The sequence below is a fragment of the Tamandua tetradactyla genome, chromosome 8, assembly GCF_023851605.1.
Source record: "Tamandua tetradactyla isolate mTamTet1 chromosome 8, mTamTet1.pri, whole genome shotgun sequence".
NCBI lineage: Eukaryota > Metazoa > Chordata > Mammalia > Pilosa > Myrmecophagidae > Tamandua > Tamandua tetradactyla.
The window spans coordinates 108150997-108175009 of NC_135334.1; the positions used below are offsets into that span (position 1 = coordinate 108150997).

At 44.2% G+C, this 24013-nt stretch overlaps 1 long non-coding RNA gene across 2 annotated transcripts in view; it reads right to left on the minus strand.

Moving 5' to 3' along the window:
- The window catches only part of LOC143644827 (uncharacterized), a 75401-nt gene that overhangs the window by 39375 nt on the left and 12013 nt on the right, over positions 1 to 24013 (minus strand). The window contains exons 3-4 of one of the 2 annotated variants that reach the window (XR_013156889.1): positions 19393 to 19780; positions 243 to 1236 (exon numbers count right to left, since the gene is read on the minus strand). The exons of the other annotated variant lie outside the window; for it this stretch is intronic. This is a non-coding gene — a long non-coding RNA (uncharacterized LOC143644827). Of the gene's footprint in view, positions 1 to 242; positions 1237 to 19392; positions 19781 to 24013 lie in introns of those variants that run through there. 2 annotated transcript variants of the gene reach the window in all.

Sequence of the window (24013 nt, forward strand, 5' to 3'; positions counted from 1 at the left end):
TCTTTGGAAGACAAGCAAGAAAATAGAAGGTCCCCGTGGCAGTCCCACTCCTACAGGGGGGCTGTCTGTGGCCTCCAGTGGCAGGAAGGCTGCAGAAGAAGATGTCATCCCTGGGACTTGACCCAGGCCTCACCCAACCACCTGACTAGGGGAATCCAATCCCTGTTTTCTCAAGGCTCTTTCGGTTGCAGGTGACAGAAAATCAACTCAAATGGCTTAGGAAAAAAGGAGAATTTATTGGCTTGCACACATAGGAAGTTTGAGGGTGGCCTCAGGAGCTCTAAGGACTGAAGCAATGGTCTTAAAAATTATCTCTGTCCTGCTTTCTCTCTAGCGCTGCTTCTCTTTGTTTCTGCAGGCACCACCTCCTACAGCAAACAGAGGACATGAATGCAGACAACTCAAAGCTACATGGTCCCGGCTTGACACTTCCCCAAGTAAGAGAGAGCTCCTGTCTGCCAACATCCAAATATGAATTCTCATTGACCCGTCTTCAGTCATCTGCCTATCTCTGGTCCAATCAGTAAGTCCAGGCAGAAGGTAGTAAGATTGCCCAGACCTGGGGTGGTCCCAAATTGGCCACCCTGCTGGGACCAGCCATGTGGAAGAAAAGAGCACAGTCCACTGAGCATGCAGGTGCTGTTACCTAGAGGAGGGGAGGGATGTCAGATGAATAAAGGCTTGAGTCCCTTGATGAGCAGAACTTTCCATGGGAGTCTCAGACACAGATCAACTGTTAACACTAAGGCTACAATTACTAAGGGCCAGATCCTCAGCGTCTTGGAAAGACAGGGAGGGAGGGAGGAAGGGATTATAGCCACTACGGGACTACTGTATGTAGGGAACAGAACTTGTTGGAACACATACTGTCTCAGCCAACCTTTACAATTATATCATGCCCATTTCACAGATGATGAAACAGAGGATCAGGAAGGTTAAGTAATTTGCCCAAAGTCACTAGCAAGGCATACTGCTAGTAAATGATATCACTAGTAAATCACAGCACTAATAAGTGCCAGACTTGGTGAGTAAGGCACAGTTCTCCATCCTCTGGGAGTGACGAAGGGCTAATTCCTGGTCCCCTCTCATATCAGGTCTCTTCATCTGAGCACTGCAACATCTATTATGACCCTTCCCAACCAGATTTTCTTTGTCTTTTTTTCCAAGCTTGAGATGAAGCAAGATGTCTTCTCTTTCATCTCTGATTATTGGGCTGGGGAGGCTCTTCCAATGTCCCTTAAAAGACACAGAAAGAAGTCAGAGACAAGCGCAGAAGTGGTACATACCACATTACCAGCAATCAGCCTGTCCTTGAGCCTCCCCTGTCTGTACACTTGATATAACAAAGCCAAGAGATGTTGGCGAGTCAGCACATGACGTGGGAAGCTGAGGAACAGTATCAGCCTGCCCTTGGCCCTGACTCCTACCTCTCTCTCTTGCCAGCCGTATGACCTCTAACAAATTACTTAACTTGTTAGCATCATTTTCTTCATCTGTAAAATGGGGGGTATCACACCTGCTTTAAAGACGCACCAAAGAGAGATTATCATTCACATCCTACTCGCTTTACCCACAGGTCCTACCCCTTCTGGCCACAGCAGATGAGGGAATTTTCCTGACCCAAGGTCAGACAGTCCACTAGCTGGAAAGAAACCACTGACCTTCCCTACAGAGTGTTACGTAAGAAGTGCAAAGACCATATCATACTCTACTACAGACTACAGTTAACAGTACTATTTTAATATTCTTTCATCAGTTGTAATGAACATACCACATCAACGCTAAGTGTCAATGATAGTGAGTATGGGGTTTTTATTTTTAATTTTTTGTAGCAATGAAAGTGTTCTAAAATTGATTGTGGTGATGTGAATGCACAACTCTGTTATTATGCTGACAGCCATTGATTGTACACTTTGGATGGATTGGAAGGTATGTGAATAAAACTGTAAAAAAAAAAAAAAGTTTAATAGCAAAAAAAAAAAAAAAAAGCACAGAGACTATTTCCAGGCAGCAGTGGATGCTTGAGGTGAAAGGCCCTGAGGTTGGAATGGCTATAAGCACAGAACTGATGAGCAGAGAAAGCCGTTCAAGAGAAAAATAAAAGATGGTAAATGCTATGGGACATACTATGAGAAAGAGAGATGCTGGATGAGAAAGTACCAGGGCTCTCGCATGATGAAGCCCGTGAGAGAGGTGCCCGTGGACCCACTCCTGGTCCTAGACTGAGCAAAAGCACCAAGTCCCCACGTCTGCTGAGCCAGGCTGAGCAAGTTTCCATTCCTTACATCAAAACAAAACAAGACCAAGTAGCAAGGGGAACGGAAGGACCGCTGTGAGCGTTAAAGTGCTGGCACACAGTAGCTTATGTTAGTGCAGCTTTCCTGGCCTCGATTGAGGTTGCTGAAACACATCCAAACTAGCCCCATGTGACTGCGGCCAAGTCTGTATTTGGGTCAACTTCTTTTCTATTCAGAAACCACGGCCAAACTAACTCTGCAAGATATACAGCACAATTAGTGTGCACCTCTTAGCCTTGGCTAATTACCTCTTTTATCAATTAAAAATATTTTCCCATTAAGCCTAGGAGTGGAGAGGGAGAAAGGAGTCTCTTCTCTATTTCTAAAGCCTCTGAAAAATCCAGCAAGATAATGTCAGTGATTTGGTTAATTTCAGGTGCACATCAGGCTATTCAACCTAGGTGGATTTAATGACTCAGGACAGGTCGGGCGATGAATGTCCCTGTAAATCATTTATAATTGTGAGCATAAAAATTAAAAATCAGTCTGAAGAGCAAGATAACGTAATGCTAATGACAGAGAGCAGTAATCTGAAGATAGAGGGTCCTTGCTTTAATCAGGCCCATTTGGATGACGGAACGCCAGGCCTCTAGGGGATTGTTCTGGAAACAAAAGGCTGGGGACCTACTTCAGTTTTTAATGACTCACTATGATAAAAGAAATTAAATTAACTGAATTTTCATATTATAATGATAAAACTTAATAGGAATTTTTCCCCTTCATACTCTTTATTTTCCTCCTAGTCATGATAAACCAAAGTCTATTCTTACAAGCATGACTTTAAAAGACCTGTAATATTCAGCCTTGTCATCTTGAAAGTCCAGTTATTAAAATATGTTCAAATAAAGTGATTGCCAACTGTAAAGGGGGGCAGTTTCTAGAGGCCACTGATTTAAGAAATTTAGAAAAGTCTTTACTTTGTTTTCAATGATTATATGATACTGTAGTACTCCAAGTCAGCTAGATTCAAGACAGAGAGTAATAAAACATCAAAATTTTCCCTGTGGTCCTTGCACACCACTTTTGAGCAGTCTCCTTCCCTTGCCTTCCTGCCTGGTGAACAATCAATCATATTTCCAAGTCTAATTTGAGGTGAAACTTCTTCTAGGAAACCTTCCCTGACCACAGCCCCTCCTTCCCCTTTTTTCCAGAACTTCCCCACTGTTCTGTTAAAAAGAAGAATTAAATAGTTTAAAAGTTTACAGTTCTAAGCCTATAAAAAGGTCCGAACTAAGGCATCCAGGGAGAGATACCTTAATTCAAGGAAGGCTGAGGGTCTGGAACATCTGGGTAGTCATGTGGCCGGCACCTATTGGTCTCTTGCTCCTGAGCCCCATTGTTTTCAGCCTCTGTTCCTGTGGGGGGTCCGCATTTTGCTTCTCCAGGGCTGGCTTTCATCTCTCAGCTTCCCTTGGCTCTCTCCAGGTTCTGGTTTGCTTAACTTCTCATCATGACATCTTCTGGGCTCCAAGCACCTCCAAACATCTGTGTCTCTGTTCTCCAAGTTTGGCATCTGTTTCAGCTCTGCTCTGTCAGCTCTCTCTCTATTGGCTCTAAATTTCTTCAAAATGTTTCCCCTTTGAAAGGATTCCAGTAAACTAATGAAGACCTACTTTGAATGGGTGAAGTCAAATCTCCATCTAATCAAGAGGTCACACCCACAATTGGGTGTGTCACATCTCTGTGGAGACAAGTTAATCAAAAATTTCTGGCTTAAAGTATTGAATTAGGATTAAAAGAAATGCTGCCCCAAGATTGGATCAGGTTTTTCTGGGATACAATACTTACAAACCAGCACACCCATCCTGAGAGTTCATCATTCTCACTTTTAGATTTCCTGTGAACACTGTACATGAATCTAATACCGGACTTCTCACATTGCATTGTAACTTAAATATGACGATAACTGCATTCTCCCTTACAAACCTTTAAGCCCTTTGAGGGGACACTATCTGGAAACTGAGCTGTTGACCCTCTGAACACTGGGATATTGTAAGGATTAATAAGTATTTGCAGGCTGACTGAGATCTATTTTAACTTAACTTGGGAGAAACAAGTAAAGGAAAAGTAAAAAAAACACCAAGCTGAAAATTAAAAAAATACAAAGAGAGATAAGAAAAAAAAGTGTTTCTTTTAGTTGACAAACTTCTTTAAATAGATATACACACACAGAATCCAGATTCATGATGATAAGAAAAAGCATGGGATGTTTTCTCTGGCCCTTTTAAAAATTTCCAGGAGCTTGAGATAAAATTAATCTTCTCTTGAGCAGTGTGCTGGTTTGAAACTGTTGTATACCCCAGAAAAGCCATGTCCTTTAATCCTCATTTAATATTGCTGGGTGGGAGTTTTTTTATTGTTTCCATGGAGATGTAATTCACCCAATTGTGGGTGGTACCTTTTGATTCTTTGGTTTCCATGCAGATGTATCCTTACCCAATCAAGGTGAGGTTGCTTACTGGAGCCCTTTAAGAGGGAACCATTTTGGGAAAAGCTTCAGTGCTGACAGAACCCACATAGCCAGAGATCTTTGGAGATGCAGAAGGAAAATGCCCTCGGGGAGGCTTTATGAACTGAGGAGAGAAAGCTAGCAGACGTCACCATGTGCCTTCCCAGCTGAGAAGAGTGTCCAGAAGCCAGAGACCCCAGCAGACGCCAGCCAAGTGCCTTCCCAGATGACAGAGGTGTTCAGATGACATCAGCCTTTCTCGAATGAAGGTAACCTCTTGTTGATGCCTTAATATGGACATTTTCATGGCCTCAGAACTGTAAATTTGCAGTATAATAAAGTCCCCTTTAAAAGCCATTCCATTTCTGGTCTATTGCAGTCCGGCAGCTTTAACAAACTAAAAGCAGTGGGGGTGATTTTGCTCTATATGATTTCCTCATGAATTGTATGTAGTCGTATTGTGAGATAAAGGAGTAGGGACTTTTTAGTTGCAAGCGACAGAGACCGATTTCAATCACCTTAAGGAAAAGAGTCAGGGGTGGGTTTTTTATTAAGACATAGATATATCTCATGAAACCCAAGGGCAAGAACATAGCTGGGTATTCGGGGAAAAGAGAACTGGGAACTGAGAAATTCTCTCTTCCATGGGAGTTCTCTCTCTATCCCAGGAATCACATTCCCTCTTAGTCTCTCACCCTCTATATCACCATGGCAAGCCTCAGAATCACTTGGAGGATGTGTTATAATATGACCTGGTATAACTTAGTGTATAATAATATGATACTTCCTACACAGAATTTTTTCAGCATTAATTTTAAGGAAGCAGCTCAGATAGGCCTTTAAAAAGATCCCCATCTAGAAGTTTTGCAGCTGGCAAAAAAAGGCAAAAGGATACCACAGATGGATACAAGCTTCTCCCACATTCACATTATGCTGGGGTTCAGGGTAGAGATTTTTGAGGGTTCTAGTTCAACAGATGCCGGTTCCTTCTTCTGCAACTTGGAACCCTGCTTCCTAGTATCTTGATGACCCAATGAGAACTGCAAAATATGGAAAGGGGACTGCTACATATGCAAATGCCCAAGGTAGGAGTTTCAGTCTCAGATGAAGATAATATGAGAAGAATGTGCAAAATCAGACTCACAGAAGACTCTAAATTCTCCCCAAAACTGGAGGGAGCACAGTTGTCATTAGCATCCAACAGCTACTTTTCCAAACCCACTGGAAGAGTGACAAATGCTTTAGGTGCAAGACTGAGACTCAGTTTCATGTAACATCCTGCACAGTTCCACCTGCTTCAGATGCCATACAGCCACTCCAGTGTGTCTCCTTTCAGGAATGCCTAAGCCCAGGCAGGGGTGTGATACCTAGAGACACCAGCCTCTCCTCCCAGACCCATTTATCATGTGTCTACTCCTCGCTCACCTGAGACACCTTTGACTGGCTGGAGATGGACACCTGGCCCAACTTGTTTCTTTAGGGAAATTAAATTTAGGTCATGGAGACATAGTCATTTACCTGTGGGCAGCCTAGCTAGAAGGTCCTGTGGAATGAGACACTGAGGACACCATTTTGGGACAGCAAGGCCAAGGCTATGTGCAAGCAGGGCATCATGCTGAGTGGTAAGTGAGCCCTGAAATCCACCTGGCCTAGCTGAGCACCCTGGAGAAGTCAACTCCAGGATTCCCAACTTCTCCTAAGCTTGTACAAAGTTGTCACAGGGCTAGTAGTGGGCCCTGTGTACAAGGAGATGAGTGACAGAGGAGACAGGTCTGTAGGGACAAGAATGAGCAAATGGAAGTGCTTATGAAAGACATATAGCCCCGGTGTCCTGAAAGCTGTCAAGCCCTTTGTGCAAGTCCTGATAATGCCCAGCTCTGCTTTCTGCCCTTGGCCTGCAGAAGAAGGCTTGGCATCCTATAATAAATTCCCCCTCTTAAGGGAATTTTTAACAGGAAGAATTCCTATTTCTTGAAATTAAAAATATCCCATTGTGATTAAGCTTCACAAGGGCAAGCGCTGTGTCTTATTCATTATTAAATGCTCAGAGCCCAGCACAAGGCCAGCCCACTGCAGTGTTCAATAAAGATTTGGGACATGAATGCATGAATAAGGAAGTTGTGATATGAGTGGTATAAGAAAATGTCAGCATTTGAGATTCCTCACCAAGCCTATGGAACAAGGAAAAGATGAGGGTTTCTTTGGAGAAATAAATCAGTAATGTTTTTCACCAGAAGTCATTGCCAAAATCAACAGTGCAAAGAAAATGTAGTTTTGTCTTTAGCAGGAGCCATACTATTCAGAGGGCCATGATGCTCCCTTGGCAAATAAATAAATAAAAATTACCTCTATGGTGAAAAAATATCCAGGATTAAAAAAAAAAAAATGACCCTGAAAATGTTCTGCAAAGTAAAACACTAAACTGGAAATTTCTGAATCCTTTCTGGAGTCATAGATATTACAATTGAGATGGGTTGAGAGACATCAGACCATCCAGCATTGTTCTTTATAGCAGCTCAGAGAGGTTCAATAACTTGGCTGAAGTCACAAAGCAAGTATATGGGAAGGGGACTTAGGTCCCATGTCATTTTTCTCTTAATGCAGTGTTTCTACTATAACAAGCTGCTCCCTGGCAGAAGGGATTCTTATTCTTTCCCATTTCTGTGCTTCTCCAAGTAAAAAAACACCTTTTATGATACCCATGAGAACAGTTTCCATTTATTATTCCATTTATTATATCTCAGTCTTTTAATCCTGGTCAAATGGTTGAACTACTAATGACTGCATTTATGCATTTATAAATTGAGCACACATTTAAGAAACAACAGCACATCAAATACGTCAGCTTCATTGCAGCTCCGTTAAAAAAAAAAAAAAGGTTTAAATGGCCAGGAGGCCAAAAAAAAGTGCAATTTTCTACCGTATTATTGCCTGTAAAATATTACAAGTGCAAAATGTAATTATCTTAATGCTATTTTTGATATCATATCAGCAAATTATGCCGAGTCCCCACTGTGACACTTCTATCAGGGTAAGCATAGCCTGTTGTGAGTGCCAATCCCCGGGGAAAATGAAGTTGCTCACGCCGCTGCCATGCTCCTGCAATTAGCCACCTTGAAACTGCCAGGAAAGGCTGAGTTCAGAGCCACTTATGGAATGTTTAACCTGTGAACATCTTGGACATTTATCTCCTGTTTGGTATTTTTTTTTCCCAATTAATCCCCAGAGAATCATCTGCAAAGAATCGTTTATGTAATAAGAACTTTTCTCCCCTTATTTTCCTTCTTAATCATTCCTTCTTAATCATCAGCAAATCCCCTTCTGCTATTAAAATGCACACCACGAAAACTGGAAAAATAGCTAATAAGTACGTGTTGCCCTGAGGCAATGCCACGAGGAGTAAAACACATACAATGTGATGTGTTGGGGGATTAGCTATCTTCATGCTATGCAAACAAAAATAATAACCTCCAGCAACCTTTGGAGATGAGTGGTTTGTTTTCTAAAGTTCGGAAGCTTTATTAGGAGATTAAAAAAGCATTGCAGGGGACAAAAAGCACGTTTTATGGCTTTGAAAAACAGCTCCATTTACTTTGGGTATAAAAACAGCGTGCAGAAGCAGGTACGAGGTGGTTCAGTGGTAGAATTCTCTCCTGCCATGCCAGAGACCCAGGTTTGATTCCCAGTGCCTGCCCGTGCAAAAATAAGTAATTAGTTAAAAAAAAACAACACAAACAAACAAAAATTCAATAAACGGTGCTGCAATAACATGATATGCACATGGAAAAATAATGTAATGTGACCCCCACCATACAGCGTACAAAAAAAAAAAAGTTAAAAACAGTGTGCTGAAGCATGGGCCAATTCACAGGGAGGAGGATGCTGCCTGGGCAAACATGCCCTTCCAGGCATCTAAGGTACCAAATGTCATGCAGAATTGCAAACAATTCTTCCATCAAAACAAAGGACTCCATTTTCATCTCACTCTTACTGAGAGCACTGCTAAAAATTAGCTGAAAAAGTCTTGTGATAAAAGTGCAACAGTAAATTGCTAGTAATTTAGCCTTCTGCCTGAATCCTGTAAAAAATGAAATGTTTGAGGCTGAGGACTGCTTGTAAAGAACTCTTTTATCCATGGGATAAAACTGGCCTCTCAGAAAAGGCAAGAGCTGCTCTGACTTTTCAACTTTTACAAAAGCTTAACTGCAAAGATGACAACATCAAGGTCAGTTACTGGCTGTGGAACATCTCTGCATTTTCAGTGTCCTTTTTAGGTAGGAAAACACCCTGTAGGCTGCCATTCCATGTGGAAAATGTAATGAATAAATCATCACCTCTCGGCTCTGTACACTGCCTTATAGAGTGTACAAGAGAGAGAAGAAAAAGTAAGACCTATTTATTATACATCGCAGCCCCTGGTCCTGCCTTGCGCACGTTCTTATGTAACCCAGGATGCCCGGGAAAACCAGGTGTTTGGGTTTACCTGTGGCCACTCGGCCTTCTCCTCCCAGCTCATGGAACTGTCACACCTCAGCCTCATAAGCTTGAAGAAGGGACAGAGAGGTGCCTCAGGGGGCCCCCACGGCTGGCCAGCCAGAGCCACCCTCCCGGGATGGTGGTGCTGAGAGAGCCCAGGGGCAGGAGGAGCCGAGGTGGGGCATCCATGCTCCAGGGGCAGGTCCCTGGGGCAGCAGAGCAGCCTTAGGCCAGATCAGACTGAAAGGCTCAAATGCAGACTCTGCCTGGCTGTGGGTTAAGTGACAAAACCTTTCTCAACCTCAGTCCCATTTCAGAGGAAGCACTTAATAATGAACTACTGCTATTATTAAAATTAACTTTGAAAAATCCATGAAACTGCACAACACAGTAAACCCTAAGTTAAACCATGGACTGTACTTAGAGTACCATCATAAAGTGTGCTTTAGCAATTGTAATGATGTTTCAAATCAATGCAAGGTGTTACTAATAGGATGGAATCCTGTATTTCATGCATGGTTGTTCTGGAGCGCCCAGCCTCTCCAATAAACAGCGATAAATAATAATAATAAATGGAATTATTAGTTAGAATAGCAGCAATGGCTTTTCTCCTCCAGGGATCAGTCTCCTGTTGGGGTCTGAATTTATAAGGAATGCCTGGTAGAAGTTGTTCAATAATGCAAGCGTTTTTACTCCCATCTTTTGAGAGGAAATTGAGACACAGAGGTGTAAACAGCCAGGCCAAGGGCAAGGCAGTGGCCATGTTCCCTGATCTAAAGCTCTATCCAAGACCCCAGGGTTCCGTCCTCATGAAGTCATCCCTCCTTCCAGCTATTCTGAGTACCATCCTTAGGCCACAAGAACCATTTTAATGCTACATTAAACCTAAAAGGCGTACCTTTTTATCCCAGTCCTTTTTAGCTTCGAATTTACAATATTTACTCCCTCTGTGTGCCGTCCTGAATAATCCCTGGGTTCGGGCATTGCGCTCGTGTGTATTTGTATTATAAATGATTCCAGTCCTCCACAGCGAACCAGAATGCTGTCTTACTTGGCTTCTTGGTTTCTGTACCACCCTGCTTCAGAGAGCCAGGTATTTGGGATTAAATCCAGCCTGAAATGTTATTTGCTCTGTTTAGTGCTTTTATGATGATTCTCTTATTATCTGCATGTGCTTCAGCGCTAATTGTACATTACAACGGCTGTAAGCAGGCAGCCTGTGAGCAAAACAAGAGGGGGCGGGGGGCTTGGAACAAGCAGTAGTTCCTTAGGATCCAGGCGAGGGAAAGGCCAAAGGAAAAGACGCCAAGAGGAAAAGGGAAGAGGGGCAATCTTGTTTTGCATTTCCCTGGAATGACGGCCCTGTGCTGCCCTGAGGATCAAAGAACTGTTTCAGGGCATTTAGCAAAATGCTCCAGGGTGAAAAATTACAGAAGCAAAAAATGAGTGTTATTCCTAAAAAATCCTATCTGTTTGCCCAAAAATAAACCTGACTTGTCATACTCTAGAATCCACTTATGATTAAATTCAAGGAATGTTAAAAAGGGAAATTCACAATTTAAATTTTAAAGAGTCAAAAGACTTTAAGGATAGCTGACATACTGACTTAAGCATGGAGATTAAAATCACCAAATGACAAATTCCCAAATCTGAGTTTGAATTGAAATTTTAAAAATCAGCCTTAAAATTTGAAAACTTTAAAAAGTAAAAAATTATGCTAATATAAGAACTCCAGGGACAATTATACAAACATTTCCGATAGCTCAGAATTCCCAATCAGCAGAGAGCTCATGATTAGTGAACTACCCTACCATGCTACATACAGTTTGCAAGCTATTTTAAGAGATCACATATGGTACTAAAATGTATCTATAGACATATGGTAATTCTTGGCATTTTTATTAGCTTAAAAATTATTTTAGTATCAACATTATGCACAGTATAATGAAACACAAATTATAATTAGAAAACAACTTGGTATCATCTCAAATTCATCTTTTGCCATCCCCAGTTTTCCGACAACTGCTTGCTGGAGATGAGGGACAAGCAACCACCGCCAGCCTGAGAGTTAGCTTCCCATCCCTCTCTAGGATTTCAGTTCCTTCCACATTTCAAGCATCAACCGATCAGGAATGGAGAAGAAGTGGATTTAAAAGAAACTCCTGCAGTTTGGGCTTCCAGGCCCTTCACTCACAGAGGCCCCTTTCAAGGCTCTGCACCTGATTTGGTAGTCATCATTTTATATTCCTTTTCATAAAGCACGCCTCCCAAATGCATAAACTTAGGGCCTCCTGGAAACTACCCGGGGGGTAGAATCGATGAACCTTGTTTAGCATCTGAGCCAAATCACAGATGGCAAAATGCCAGCCTTTCCTAAGTCCTTTCATAACAGCGCACTCAACGAGCTCAGACCGGTCTGCCCGATTTTATCATACCGCATGCAAACACCCCATGGAGAGCAGCTGATTCTGTGAGTGACACTCAGTCTGCAATTCTGCTTGTACAATGCAGGCAAATGCCACAGTAAAAGATGCTCTGATGGGATTTTTTTTCTTTTTTTTAAAAGCATGTTATCAAGACTTTGGAAGCCCTGAATTTCCATACTCAATGAAAATTTATAGATACCTTTGAAGTAAGGCTTGGCATTCCAAAGCAATGCTGCTGACCTATTTTGAGTAAGTTGTAGGTCTTTTTAAAACTGCAAACTTGCAAAATGGACATAGTTCAGCTTTTTGTCTAAACATTCGAAATTTTAATAGAAATTATGCTTCCAGTTTTACTTTTGTTTTGAATTTTAACTTACATAGCACCACTCAATCCAAATTGTTTTGCAATCTCCACTAAAATATCTGGCCTCCTTTTTCATTTTTTTTCTCACCTCAGCAAAAGTTGCAGATTTCACAAAGAAATTATATCTCAAAAGACCGTCCGGAGTCTGCTTATTATTGTATACCTATATTCCATCTTAGATCTTCTTATGAGTAGGGCATTTAGGAAAAGGGTGAAAGAATCGAATTTTATTGATCACTGGTTTTGCCATTTGCCATCATGCAATCTAATGTAAACCTCAAAATAATTCTATTATCTTCATTTTCTGGCTGTGGAACCTGAGGCTGAGAGAGGCAAAGAATTTAGCTCAAGTAAATTTAACTAACTAGTACCTTACCGAGCAGGGAGTCCAATCAATTCCATAATATTAGACAATTAAATATACGAATACACATATAACCATTCTCCCAGTATACATGAAAAGAACATTTATAAAGTGCAGAGATTTTCACCAATCTATGGTTCTCAGACAGCAAGGAATATATGTGGTTTGACAGCTCCAAAACAAAGAAGATATTTTGGGGAAGAGTTTAAGGGAGTGAGAGTTTATCAAGGACAAAAACAAGAGCAAATAATAAAGACTACAGAGGAAACCTTTTCCCAATTCTGGTCATGCAGTACTAGTAGTGTCACAAGGAGAAACTGTGAAGGGTCCCAAATAGATAATATTTTCTAAGAAAGAATGCCAGAATTCTTGGGCTGCAAGCTAAAAACTCTGATCAGCTTTACCAAGACATGCATTCTGGAACATACACTTGATGCTTGAGATTTAAGGAATAAATGTAAAACAGCAACCAAGACCAAAAAGCAGGGCAAATTCTTCCTAAAAGGCAGTGGACTCCTCACCCCTGGTTTTGTTCCTAGTTAGCACTGGATCATATATACCAGAGGTGAAGGGGGAAAGCTTCTGTAATGGCACCAAGATGACATTAGCTGGGAAGTGAGTTAAGAAATTTGAGGCTATAAGTCAGAGATCTGGACACAAGGATGTTTATCCCAGAAAGAAATGCTGTTGAGACTCACAGTGGAATTCAGTGGAGATGGAAGACTGCCCACCCAGTTATGAAACTGAAAGCTGACAGGTTGCATGAGAAATGGTTGGAGGCCCGAACACCAAATCAAGGGAGATGGACAGTCTTTGGTGAGAAGAATGGGCCTCCAAAATGAATTTGGGGCATGGGGTTGATTTTAGGTCTTTGGCATCGATAAAAAATGACAGCAGCGCTCGATTTGATCTTGGGAATCAATGCCAATTCCTTATTAAACTGCCAATCTTTCTTAGTGTCATCCTTAAAGATCTTGATTCGGTGACTGTACCAGTGAACCAGAAAGCTGCAAGTTTCAACAGCGCTCCTGGAAAAGTAAACACCAGGCTCCCATCTGAAGTTTCTGGAGTTTCTGGTGCTGTTCATCAAAGCGACTTAAGACATCAGTCACACTGGGGGTTTTCCTTGCAAACGACGTTGAATTGCTCACTTCCGTGAATAATTTGTAGAAAATATCTAATCCTAAAAACCACCTTTCAAGCTTAAAATAAACAGCTGGCACTGAGTTTTACAGAGCCCCCAAAGAACTGAAAAGTCTACCACTCCCCAGCCCCAAAGTGAGATTTCCCCAGCCGTGCATCTGGGAAACTGAGGCATGGCCACTGCAAGCTGAACTTTAAAGTGGAAATTTACGAGACCCTTAAAAAACTAATAATTTTGCTTTAATCATTTCTCCCTAAAAATTAATCCCTGGGTCATCAAGAAGCTCAGAAAAGGATTCAAATCACCAGAAACTAACCTGATTCCTGATGGGTCACATACATCCCTTCCTCTGGGGACAGGACTGGGGAATTCCTTGGTGTCTCAGCTCCCAGGATCGTGCAATAAGTTGGGTCACCTGTTTGTCTACACCAAGCTTTAAAAGGTGAGCAGATTCATATAACCCAGAGAGTAATTCACCCGTTTGTACTTAGCAGCAATTCAAACCTCTACCAGCAATCTGTACCAAATCACAGAATCCTGAATTCAGCTCTCATCATCATTTATTTCAGGTCTGGAGACGGAAATATATTTACATAGAAATTCTCCTCACTTTTTCTCCCATTGAGGCAGTGAGGCAACATTTCTCCAACAAGAGCAGAAAGGAGGATCAAAATATCAAGGACAGGGCGGGCCATGATGGCTCAGCAGCAAGAATGCTTGCCTGCCATGCCAGAGGACCCAGGTTCGATTCCCGGTGCCTGCCCATGTAAAAAAATAAAAAAATAAAAAATATCAAGGACAACATGATCATAAATGCAGGTGTGTGTGTACACATGTGTGTATGTGCATATGCATTTTCTATGTGCCAGACACAACTCTCTTTAATCTCAGTCTCACCTAGCATTCTGCCTGGAACATAGTAGGTGCTTAATAAAGATGCATTGAATGAATGAAAGAAAATCCTTTGTGCCCATTTTACTCTGAGGCTGAGAGATCACCCAGCTAGCAAGGGGTGAAGGCAGAATTCAAACCCAGGAAGGTCTGTCCATAAAAGCCCGTGTCCTTAACCACCTGCCTGCCTTCTTTTAAAAAAAAATTGCCTGAACACCTGGTGTGTGTCAGACATCGTGCCAGGGACAGGAGGTATAAAGATGAGCCCTGCCCTTGAGTACACAATCTGGTCGAGGAGATGAGGCCATTAACAAATGCGTGAGCACATAATAAATGCAATAATCAGAGCAGATGTGGCGCAAAGAAGATGGAGACAGAAGACAGCTCTCTGTCCAATGGGATAGGGGTCAAGAAACACCTAGAAGGGACTCCTGGCACTGGGTCACTGGAAGCCTGGGCTTAGGCAAGTCCTGGAGGTCACCGGGCAAAAAGCAGCCTGACCAAGCCCAGGCTGGAGGACTCCCTTTCTCATCACCATCAAACCATGGTCAAACCAGGGTCTTCGGAACTTATCCACAGAGCAGCAGAGGGACAGCCTGCTCTCGGCTTCTCCTTCACCCACGACGTGACACGAAGTCTGCTGCCATAATCGCCTTCAGCCCAACCCAGCCGGGACCAGCAGTCCCCACTCAACTGAAGCCAGGCAGCGACATGAAGGCCAGGCTGCACTCAAGGCCATCAACACAGAGCAGCACGCACCTGGACAGTCTGGAGTCACGGTTTACTCTCTGTCATTGCCTGCTGGGCCCCCTGAGACCCTTCCCCAGCCGCCTCTAGCCTGCCTGTGTGTGGCAGAAGCCACCTTCCCTCTTTCCACGCCGGAAGTGTCCTCAAGCACTCCCTGTCCAGACCCAAAGGGGTGAGGTCCAGGGACACACAGGACCCCCTCCTCTGGCCTACCAAGGGCCTCTTTCCTGTCTGAGCCCACCTCTTGCCTGGGCTTTGACAGTGGAACCTCCTTCAGAGGTGACCTTGCCCTCCACTCCCAGAGGTGTGGCCCTAACTCAGGACCGTGCCACGCCGGGACACAACATCTCAGAACAGGGAAAAGCAGGCTGGGGACTGCCTGATCAGCGCCCTCTCTGGCAGGTTTCAGCCGTGTGTTCATTCATTCACTACAAAAACAACAGGAAGGAGGGTGCAAGGGTGGTTCAGTGGGAGAATTCTGGCCTGCCATGCGGGAAACCCGGGTTCAATTCCTGGCCCATGCACTTCCCAAACAAACAGGCAAACAAACAAAAAACCAACCCCAAAATGCAACAAATGGTGCTGCAATAATGGGATACTAACATGGAAAAAGAATGAAATATGGCCCTGCTGTACAGCAGGAAAAATAAAAACAACATGGAGAACGCTCTCTGGACCAAGCACTGGTGTACAAAACAAACAAACAGGGTCTCAGTTCTCTGGGCCAGCAGGGTCAAACAGAAACATAAACGTGTAATTATAAAATTTCTAGTAGTCACAATAATAAAAGTAAAAAGGAATAGGTGAAATTAGTTTGAATGACATATTTAACCCAATAAATCCAAAACATTATCATTTCAACATGTAATATAAATAATTATGAGCAAGATATTTTCCTTTTTTTTTAAAACCCAGTCTTCACATAGCTCACACCTCAGCTCCCACACACAGCACACCCCAAATCACAATGGTCACATTTTGAATGTCCAATGGCCGGTGGTGGTACTCACTGCTCTGGTGGACACACAACCCCTAATGGTACTCACTGCTCTGGTGGACACACAACCCTAATGGTACTCACTGCTCTGGTGGACACACAACCCTAATGGTACTCACTGCTCTGGTGGACACACAACCCTAATGGTACTCACTGCTCTGGTGGACACACAACCCTAATGGTACTCACTGCTCTGGTGGACACACAACCCTAAAGGCATAACTAGCATCACTGAAAGAGGCTCCCAGTAGCTCTGGTTATGTCTCCATGCAAAGTGATATTCAGACTTAGAACTTGTCCCCTCACTTACCCAGAGGGCAGTGGCCCAAGGCTTTTCAGGGTGAATTTCTTTAAATCACCCTTTAACTCACACGGATGAGCTATTTGCTGCCAACCTCTAAGGCAGGCAATGGAGCAAATCAGAGTGGATCACGGCCTGTGCTAGAGACACTGTCAGCTCCCCAACCCGCGTGACCCCTGACAGCATCAGCCTCCTTGGGATTCCTGCTGTTATAACTTTGTTTTTCGTTTTTTGCATGGGCAGACACCGGGAATCGAACCCGGGTCTCCAGCACGGCAGGCGAGCATTCTGTCACTGCGCCACCCTCGTCCGCCCTGTAATAACTTCTTATGAGGGGAAAAGAGAACTTGTTGATATCCCTCCCACTGAGTTTCCTTCCCACAGGCTTTCACAACTATTATCTTTTGCTAAATTCAGTTCTATTTATTGTTCCTTGACCAAGTTGATTCTTATGTATAAGACAATTTGGGTATTACAGAAGTTATCAGTTTGGAGTTCTTCGGTTGCAAGCAACAGGAAAACCAACTCTAATGAACTCAAACAAACAACAGGAAAAGGGCACTAATGCTTTATCAGCTATGTAACTGGGAAGCCCAAAGGGGCTAAGCTTTAGGAGAGGCTTCATCAATTCCACCCATTTCACTAAGGCCCTGGTGCCCTGCTCTGTCCACTCGGCATTCCTCTGTGTCCACATATTTTCCAGCCTCACCCAGTAGCCCCTGGAGGCCCCAGGCAATCACCTTTTGGTCTCAAAGTAGCCTCAGCAGCAGCAAACCTCACATGCTGGGGAAGAGAAGAGACTCTTCCACGAACTCCCCACAAATCCTGGGGTTCACCCTCTGTCACTGGCTGGAACTGAACCCAGTACTGTGAGTAAGGGCTGGCTTCCCAAACCAATTTAAGCCACTCGGCTTCCTCCCAGGGCGCCCGTATGGCTAAGAATGGAGCAGGAGAAATTCTCCAGAGGAGAAACCAAGGCTCCTGGGTGCAAGAAGCTGGGGGTTGGACATTACAGAGGCCCCAGCAAATGTCCACCACAATCAACATGATGGGTCTGAGCTAGTTACTTTATCTAGCCTGATGTGTGGGTATTCAACTGGGGAAACGCTGAATCCTCTGGTAGCTACGACTATGTCACACAGAATTAGTTTCAATCCTCCAGAAGACCGTCATAACTGCTGAACTCCTCCGACTGGAGAAAAATCTCCCAGCACAATGCTTTTTAGAAAACGAGCCCTCTATCCTGGGTAGGACTTCCTCAGACCGCTCTATGGAAAGCCTGGACCTAATCCAAGGCTAGTAAGACACAGACGCCTCATAAGAGTTAAAAATTACCAAAACAGTTTTATGAACAAAGCTCAAGCGTTATCAGCTAGTACCCTAAGATTACACAGCTAAAGTCTGATCAAGCATGAGGCTGGCACATCTTTCAACATCCAGTAAAAAGATTTAAGGACACCTGTGATGTCAAATGTCTATGAAGGGTTCTTCAAATTGTTTTTCTCTCAAGCTTGTAACTTGTTGTGCTAGCTCCTCCTGATGAGAAATCACACTCTTTGTGTAGGGGACAGACTTAAGGGGTTTGGAAGCAAGAGAGATGCACTTTGAAAGAGAATACTTCTTGCTATTAGAGTATTCCTTAGTATAGTTCTGCTCCAGAGGGCATTCATATAAAGATATAATGCTCCTTCCAAGTTTATAATCTGCAGCAATTACTGCAATTAATTATCAGTGGCATCCCTGAGGGCAGGGACTGTCTGTTTGTTTACCACTATGAACCCAAGTCATGGGACAGACTAGGTGCCCAGGAAACATTTGCTGCAATGAAAGTAGAATTTATCATGTAGAAACCAGCCATTCTAACACAGACGCAGACTGAAGAAATGCGCCTGTGTTCTAACGTAAATACTTTCAGATGATTGGGACCAGAGGGATTAAGGGAGTGGTTGAGGATGGAATGCTTAGAGATTACCTAAAAGCAATTCCTCCAACAATTCTATCTGGCTTGCCTAGTGCTGGGGACCCAGAGAAGGAGAAAATGCTGCACTCACAGATGGTCAGGGCAAGAGAGACCCCAAAGTAACATAATATAATGTGATAACAGCTAACATGAGTATAAGATGCCTTGGACATGAGGACAAGGATTTTCCCTAGGATTACAGTAAAAGATTTTGGATTACAACTGGTCCTTCCAGAAGCTTCCACAAAGACAATATTTAAGGTCACCAGAGACCCAGAGCAGTGGTGAGGTGGAGGGCAGGAAGATGAGAGGAGCACTTGAATCCTAATCTCTAGAGCTGTTAAGTAAGAGTGGCTGATTTGTCTTCACGGATGGACAGACGGACGGATGGTCGAGTCTTCCCTTCATAGCCCTGAGAACCCATCTCAGGCCCATGGGTTCTGAGCCTGCTAGAACAAGGCCTCAGCGAATGGACATCACAGCGTCCTGGGGAAATCGGGAGGTGGCAGGGAGAGACTCGAGGTCCCTGTTTTAAAAGGAGGCAGTGGGATATTTCCTGGCATGCTATTTTGTTTCTGGCTGAATTTTTAATAAACAAGTAGTTCAGAAGAAGGGATCACATCCTCTCTGCTAGATAGATTCGTTTTTGCCACATGGTTTTCAGTATTCCTAATGAACTGTTAACAAGCTGTCAATTAAGTGCACAAATTAGGAGAGATGACATGGAGAGTTTTCTGTAACAGAGTGTACGCCTGGGCTGCAAATTCCGGGTCCATTGGACAGCCTGGGGGCCTCGCATTTGGACTTTCCAATGAAGAGTTTTAACCGGAATAGGGAAAATGTAGCAATTAGGCCCCAGAATGGGGGATTAAGACATAAACTAAACCTGGAATAATTTTCTTTCCCTTCTCTAATTGTAGGAGTCTTCTTGGCTTATAGCAAATCAAACCGTTCATTCTCTGCTGCAACTTGTTACCTGTTTTACTCAAATGGATGCTGACAGAAGACTTTATTCTGTGCAACTTTTATTGTCATTTCTTTTCCGGCCAATTGGTTCCGTAGGCTTTCTGCTGTTTATCAGGCGCCTGTTTGGGCTTCAGGGAAACAACTCCACACAAAGGAAGGAAAGTGCACAAATAACGAAGTTTGGATGTAATTAACCTTCCTCTCTGCCTGTCACTCCTTCCCAAGAGTCTCCAAAAAGTATGGCCCTAAATCTTTCCAACGCGTTCTATTGTCAAAGTTGAGAAAGTGAAGGGAATAGCTGAGATTGTCGTCAGCAGTACTGGGGAGGGTGAAGGCAGGTTCACAAATCCTGCCAGCTCTCCGGGACACAAAGGGACATGAAAGGTTTTCTGTATATCCTAAAAAGAAAGGAAACAAAAATCAGAAGCGCTCCCTGGAAGAGTTCCTTGCACAGAAACGCGTTAACAAAAAGACCAGTTACTGGTTAACTTCAGGAAAGAGTTGGACAGACGCACTAGGGGTGGGGGGTGGGGAGCATAATATGGTGAATGCAATGGCCGTGTCCGCAGGTCTGTGGTCACAGGAGTTGGTGGGAGTAGTTCTGGAAAGGAGGCAGCCGGGAGGAGCTGATGGGAAACAACTGTTCCCTCCCACATCCCCACAGGCAATCACTGCCTGGAAGGCGCCTCTGTGGCCTGGGCCCTACGATCTCCACCGACTCGGCCCTCTGTGACTCAGTTTCCCCACCTGCTGAACGGCTGGGATGCTGATGACAATCCTCAAATGGAAGGAGAAAGCCCTTGCCCCCCCACCCCCCGCTCCCCGAGCGCCCCCCACGCCCAGCCCAGCAGAGACAGACCCCGGGAGGCGGGGCTGGGAGGTTCCCGCGGCCTCCGCCCTCCCCGAGGCGCTGCCGCCTCCTGCTGTCCTGGGGCTGGGCCGTCGCCGCGCCACCCTCCCTTTCAGGCCCCTTCTTGCCGCGTCACCCAGGGTGCGGGCACAAGCCCCGGCCCCGTCGGGTCTGACCTCAGGCTCGGAGCACCGCGCAGGGCCCGGCGTGGGGCGGGAGTCCTGAACCTGGAAGCCGAAGACCCAGGCTCGAGTCCCGGCGCCGCCACCCGCCGAGGGGCAGGGAACGCACCGCTTAACCGCGTCCAGCTGGGCTTCCTCTTCCGAAAACGCGATGGTGGTGGGAAGAAAAAGGATGTGAGGCTCAAATGAGAGATAATGGGCGAACTCTGTAAACCAGAAGGCAAAACAACTACAAAACACACACAAATGCCACAGGTTCAGCGGCAGGATGCCTGCCCTCCATACGGGACGCGGGTCCGCCTCCCGGACCATGCACCCCCACAGGCCCCTCAATGCTTAGTCACATTGATTAAGCATTCCAGTCTGTTCCGGGGGTGACTCCTGCCTCTTTAAATACAAACTTAGTACAACAACGTGGTTTATCAGTTTATCTTCCTCAAGCTGCCTTCTATTTCATTCATCGTATCACCCGGTTCCCTCCTGGTCCTATGCTCATGGATGTTTATCCTATAAAGAAGTCTCTTCTGTTTGTTCCGTGACTCCCCGCGCACACAACACACACAACACAAGGGTAAAAGTGCAAGTGTCTCAAAACCAGCCTCAGAAAAATAAGCCACAGATTCATTGATAAGAACCCTTTTGAATGAATCCCTAACACTAGCCAGGTTTCCCAAAATGGCCACAGATCATTGTCCCAGGCTGGAGAATGGCCCTGTGGTCAGGAATGGAGTTGGAGGGACAGAGGAGGGGTCGGCCTCGCTGTGTCCCATATTTGTTAGCAGAGCTCCGATCAGCTTCACCTGGGCCCGTTTCAATTCGAAGTATTCCTGCAGGATTCACCATGACCTACCCCCCACCCTGCTTTATATATATATTTTTGCACTCTGCCAATTTCATTAAGCGATTCTCCCAGCTCTAAATGCCACTATCGTGGCAGGCTGAAAAGCAGTATTCCCTACCCCCAGCCCCTGAGAGGCCTAGAGGGGAAGTCAGCATGCACAATTATAGCTTTCATGTGTCTTTCTGGAGAGAAGAGTTAAGTGTTGTTTTATATATTTTCTCTGCACCATGCCAGTGATTTTCTCGGCAAGCATGAGCCCCTGCCATTGTGCGCCCCCCACCCCCCAATAAAAATTTCATGCAAAAGTTATCAGGTCTAAGGAAGACAATTTCTATTTCTGGTGGGCTGCTTGCTGCCACATGCTACTATGTATATACGCACAGTCACAAATAAATCACGGAAGAGAGAGGGGCATAAGAAATGGATGGAGAAAGAAAGAAAGAAAAAAAATGGTTAGAGAAATCAAGAGAGAGTGCTGTATTTATAGGAACTCTCTGCATTTACAGGAAAAAAAGAATAGTAAATTACTTTCTTTAAAAATGAGAGAAACAAGCCTACAATGGGCCTTTCTAATCCCATTCCCCAAAACCAAATTACCGAGCCCCAGGCATTCATGGCTCTCTTGTGCCCTCTAGTGGAAACAGGTGGTCAGTGTTTTTCCTTGAGTGACAGCCAGAGTCTCTTCTGCACTTGTCGGCCTTCTTATTGCATCATGAATTTTGATAAACCCATTAGGCAGCCAGGCAGCCAGGAGGACGATGTCTTTCTCACTTGATGACTGCACAATGAGGAGTAATATATTTTAATTTAAACACCATAAACCTATTGAGTGCTTAATTAACTTTAACCGTCTTTAGGGGAATGAAGCCAATTGGAGGGGGTCAAAAGGAGTTGTTTCAATATCAAACAGTTTTACATAGTCAATCCATTCATTCGGCCTACAGCTACTGATTAACACACAAAATTAACATGTTAGTAAAAATTCATATTCTGGCCTCGGGGGAAATTAAGATGCACATGCACAGGGCATGATTAGCACAGCCATTGTTTTCTCCCAACAATATAATTTAATGGGTTTTTAGAATTACAGAAAGAGAGACTCGGTGCTGGCTTGAATTGATTATTTACCACAAAGCTTTGAAATATAGAAAAGATAGAAAACATCACAAGCCAAAAGGGCGGGCGAACAGCGGCGGATGGACTCGGAGTGAGTCAATCTCACGGAGGAGCTTGGCCAGGACAACTGACCGTGAGGCTGGTTGGCAGCCACAGCAAGGCCTGAGCCTGGGTCAGCAGCCCCAGAGTGGAGAGGAAAAGCCGAGCAAAGCTGCTTTCCTAGAGAAGAGGAAATGATTTCATTTAAAATTTAATCACATTACATACACACTCAGTTTATGTCCCAGAAGGATTTGAGGCAGGTCACATTATTCAATCACATATAATAAAGAATAAGATTTTGTTTAAAAAAGGGGGAAAAGGTCAAGAATCAATGAGCAAGAGAAAAGGGAGCAATAAAATGAGATAGTTCCCTCATAGTCACGTGACAAATTTAGTTTTGAGCTTCCTGGCGGCCAAGGCAAAAATGCTGAATGCAATGGGATATACAATTCTCATGATCTGATGTCCTGAAGGTAACATAAGTTTCTTGGGATGGACATATTTCCTTTCCTTGTGCTAAAGTTTAGAGCACTTGATTGTGTGGTTACTTTCACTGAATAAGAGGATGGTCAATGTGTTTATCTACAGTTTAGTAAAAGATACAGAAATGTTCTTCAGAAAGAGCTTCTTATGTTACCACTCCATAAAAGACAAACACAAAACTTTAGATTGAAACTGCTGAAGCCATTTCTGTAGGGATTGTTTTCTGATGCTCTATCTTGAATCTCTGTGATGGTAGTAGCTTTAGGGTCCAGACTAGTACATAACTCACATGGAATTAGGAAATTTCAACAAGAACCTCAAATCTGACGTGATTGGCTTCAGTCTCTCCCCTCTATAAACTGTATGCACATGGCCAGGATTCTCCTAAATCCTCCTAAAGCATTAACTTTAACATACCCATCTTTGTTCAAAATCCTCCAGTGCCTCCTTGCTTCACACATGGCTTTATTTGCAGCCTCATCCCTCAGCACTAGTCCACACAAATCCAGCCAGCTGGACTGGTCTTTTACCAACCCATACTCGTGCCTTGCTTTTTCCCACCTCTAAGCCTCTGCTGTGCCAACGCCCCATCCTACCCTGGCTTGCCTGGCATCCGCCTTCGCACTCCCCCGCATCCTTCCCCACTCTCCATGAAGACGCATGTCCCCATCTCTACAACCTTTCTGCTGCTCCTGGCAAATGGTTTCCAAACTGCCTGCAAGATGAAGTTCCTCCTTCTTAGCACAATGGGCAAGGCCCTTCACTATCTGATGCCAATCCTGTCTCCTGCCATTGCTTTCCACGGATCTCAAGCTCCAGGAAAGGGAACTCCTTTTCCCCAACACATCACCAGTCTTCAAGTGTTCACCCTTTGGCCCGTCGTTCGTGGACTGAGTTGCGCGGACATGTCCTTGTTCTATACTCTGGTGGGTGTGGATTCATTGCAAAGAAGATTCTTCAAGATATTACTTCAGTGAAGGTGTGGCCCAACCGCATCAGGTTGGCCTTTAATCTGGATTACCGGAGCCCTTTATAAACAGAGGGAAGGTCAGATGGAGAGAGGAGCCACGGGGTACAGCTAGAAGATGGCAACCAACGGAACCCAGAAGAGAAAGGA